This window comes from Lycium ferocissimum, unplaced genomic scaffold, assembly GCF_029784015.1.
Source record: "Lycium ferocissimum isolate CSIRO_LF1 unplaced genomic scaffold, AGI_CSIRO_Lferr_CH_V1 ctg15978, whole genome shotgun sequence".
NCBI lineage: Eukaryota > Viridiplantae > Streptophyta > Magnoliopsida > Solanales > Solanaceae > Lycium > Lycium ferocissimum.
The window spans coordinates 13,778-17,671 of record NW_026716349.1 but is presented as its reverse complement, the minus strand read 5'-3'; the positions used below and the strand labels follow the sequence as shown (position 1 = coordinate 17,671).

The 3,894-nt window shown below is 32.7% G+C and overlaps 1 pseudogene; it reads right to left on the bottom strand.

Annotated features, from left to right (window-relative positions):
- Positions 1-2,240: 2,240 nt before the first annotated feature.
- LOC132042531 (probable methyltransferase PMT2) lies at positions 2,241-3,602 on the bottom strand (annotated as a pseudogene).
- Positions 3,603-3,894: the final 292 nt, after the last annotated feature.

The window sequence follows — 3,894 nt, the reverse complement described above, 5'->3', positions numbered from 1 at the left end:
TTTTTTTTAAATTAAAACAATAACTAATTAACTATTTTTTGTCCTAAAACTATCCTTTAATAATATATAGATTGATAAAAAAAGTAAATGGAGCTTAAATTTAGGACACGATTGAGAATTTAGTTAATACTTAAATTCATTTTTTTTAAATTACGTTAAAAAATATACAAAATTGAGGAAAATATCTTACGTGACTTGAAAAGAAAGGAAAAAACATGCTATAATTTTTTTTTTCCAAGTAACCAAATAAGAAAGTAAACACACCACAACATGTATTTGACAAAAAAAAAAAAGAAAAAAAAAGAGAACATTAGCAATGTAGAACATGCTCAGCCCACATAGGATGATTGTGGGTATGCTTGGCTTCTAATATTTTGGAGCACGTCCCTTTTAATCTAATTTTATATTTTTTTTTAAAATTGTAAATCAGTAGATTTGAATTCAATTCAAAAGATTAACTAATCATTACCTAATTACCTAATTTTTGTCCTAAAATTAACACGTGGCATTTTCGCTACCACTTGTCAAAATTTTATTGCAAACTATCCTCTTTTTAATAATAGATTATCAAGTCAAAACACAATAACAACCTGAATTGTCATGGCCAAAAATAAAATGGCTACCAAATAGGCAAGAGAAGAACAGTTGCCTGAAAACCAAAAACGGAAGTCCACCAAGCAGGTTCTTCTCCATTCTTACACCATTTTTGCTGCTTAAGAACCAAATATATGCGTGCTGTTCTGATCCTTGTAGAGGTAATAGTCAATGTTAAAAAATGTCTACAACGTGTTTGATAAAAGTCTCAACTGAACCCTTTGTGAATATTGAGTAGAAATTGAGTTGAAGATATGATCCCATCATCACATTAACCTGAAGGTAATTACGAAAAAACAAATTAAAATGTCGAGCATTTTTTTTTTTGGTCCTCATTTTCAACATTTTACTTGTTTAAAAATTGGATGTATTCATCTGAAAACGAGTAGTAGCAGTATGTTAGATTAAACGTGTAGATCTAGATTTACAGTTCATTGGTAATATTAAAATACAATTCATTGACTTGTCAAGTCTTTTTATCATCTTGGTTTTCTTAATCAAGTGTGAAAATTATTTGCACAGTCTCTTTTCTTGACAATATACAACAACTTATTAGGTAGCCTTTGTTAAATTATTTTCCAAAGAGACATAGGAAAGTTGGATTTGATTATTACTCCCTCCGTCCATTTTTACTTGTCTATTTTGAAAAATTAAAAAGTAATTTACCATTTCATATCTATTTTACCTTTACTATTAATTATGCGAAATTGAAAGTTCCAAGGAATTATAAGCATTATACAAACTTTTAAAGGATGTTTGATTGACTTCAATTATTAGATGACTTAGCAATAAATAGCAGTGATATAATAAATTGTCATTCTATTTACTTAATTGTGCTAAAGCAAGTCAATACATATGACAAGTTAAAAATGGTAGGAGGAGTAAGTAGAAATGAAGAGCTACAAGATTTTTACGAGTTGAATAAACAAACATTAAAAATGTATAAACTTCCCAAGACAATCTTTCAGACTCCCAACAGGTGGTTATAAAACTATAGAAACTTACTACGGATTGTTAAAAATTAGTCTTTTCATTTCAATTTATTTGTCTTAACTAGTTAAGTGGCCCGCGCTTCGCGCGGTCACATATGTGGCTTTATAAATGTAGTTGATATAAAAAAAGATAAAAATAAAGCATACATATAAAAGTTGTTTGGAGACATAAGAAATCATAGATTTATCATTATATTGTTGTTATATTACCTCTGATAAGATTTACAGTATATAGTAACATATATATATGTAGATTTAGTGATCATATTAACAGTCTGTGTTAGTACTTTTTTTGTATGATCATTCGTAATCGGGATCATATTAAGGTCCCTTAAAGAAGAAAACGGGATCCTATTCATCCCTTACACTCCTTGATTGTAATAGTATGCATCAACTGCAAAATAAAAGGAATATATATAGCTCAAACTTTTCCAACTTTGAAAAAGACAAAAGAAAAGATCAAGCATAACGTAACTTTCTAGTTCTACATTCTCTAACAAAGCTATAAGCCCCAAATGTCTTAACTCTTGCCCGTCGCAAGCATACAACATTACGTCGGATCGTATTCACAAGGCTACGAGAGAAATATAGTGTGTCCATAACTCAAGATAAAACCATAATTCAAGTTAAACTTGAAAAAGGAAGTTTACAGACCAGGTAGTATACCCCAAACCAGTGTCCAAGGTAGTCTAAACTGTCCTATTTCTGTTGGAACTATTGAAGCAAGCTGGTCAATATACTTATCTGCTCCTTGAGGAAACTGCCCCCCTCCTTTTGGGAACCTAAACACGTTACCCTCATCCTGAACCCAGTTCTGAATGGCCTTTCAACTATCAAGCTCTTATGTAAAGCACTGGCATAGGGAACGAAGTCCTGACTTTTTGGCCATGGAAACGGGGTAACATATCCCTTAGGTGCTGAAGTAAGGATATGTAACTTCTCTTCTTGAGGGAAAATGCCTTTCTCGGTAGTTCAAACTTTCCCTTGGGAAGGTCATAGCACGCTTTTGATCTTCACATGACTTGATTTACTCGACATGCCTGCTTCACCAGCATGTCGAGTCTTAAAATTGAGCTTTGATAGTATATCACAATTCTCACCAGCAGCCTGGGTGACTGCCAGAGCTATATTTTCTCATTCCCGCCTTCTTTGACATGCTCCAAGTAAATAAAAGAAGCAGCATATAACAACTATTATAAATATTGATACAGAAGTCCGGTCCTGTTATCCCCTGAGTGTTTGTTCGCCATTGCAGCCCTGAAATAATTCAAGTACCTAATTAGGATGGGAAAGGAAATCCAATGAAGCTGCACATTTTCCTTCAAGTGAGTAAAATATGCATGGAAATCAAGACGTCACAAATTGCATAGGACATGGTTTTTCTTATTATTTGGAGTAAGAAAAAATAATCTTGTAGCTAGATCAGAGTGGATCATTGGTTATTGAGGTCTCAAGATCATATTACCTCCAATGTTCGTCCTCATATCACTCTCAAGAAGATCAAAGTCAGATCTTTTACAAGTTTGAGAATTCTAATCTAGATAAAACTAACAGTCTAAGGATTAAACCAAACTCTCAATAACATATCCAATAGTGAAACCAAAATACCAACAAACACAGCGCACTGCCAAGGACGAAACTTGAAGCCAAGAATTGCATGTCACAATAAATGCTCGCAACACAGTTTGCTTAACTTGGCTAATCTAAGCAATGATCAACATTACCTTAAAAAACACCAGATCTGAAGCATAAATGAGTTGGGTTTATTTCTTTTGCTTTTTCAACAGACAACTGGGTTATGAGTCCAGTCGCTAAAGCATTCAAAAATTACCCAAGAAACGAAAATTAATAGAAACCAAGGTATATCTGTATAATAAATCATCCGATATTTAGAGATGTTTGAGCCCAAAAAGATTAAGAAATCCATGACTCATTACTGAACTCCATCAGAAAGGGAAAAGAGTGGAACTTCATTGTTTGGTTTACCTTCTTAAGAATCCATATGGAGAGAGCCATAGTCATTTGCCTTGCTTGCAGAGATTGAGCAAGGAAACTTATTTATAAACATAAAGGAACTGATTAAAACTGAATGGGACAAAAATAACAAATAATAACTAACAAATTTGTTTATTACGAAGATGAAGAGAAAACAGATTGCGTTTGAGATGAAAAGAGGCGACGTTCGATTTTTTAGAATAGCGGATGGTTAATTAATGAGAAAAATTAGGAAGAAAATCCAAAAAAAAAAAAAAAGCCAGGAAAAAGATAAATACTAATGCTGATTGTTTAGAGCGCCACGTCACCGGCC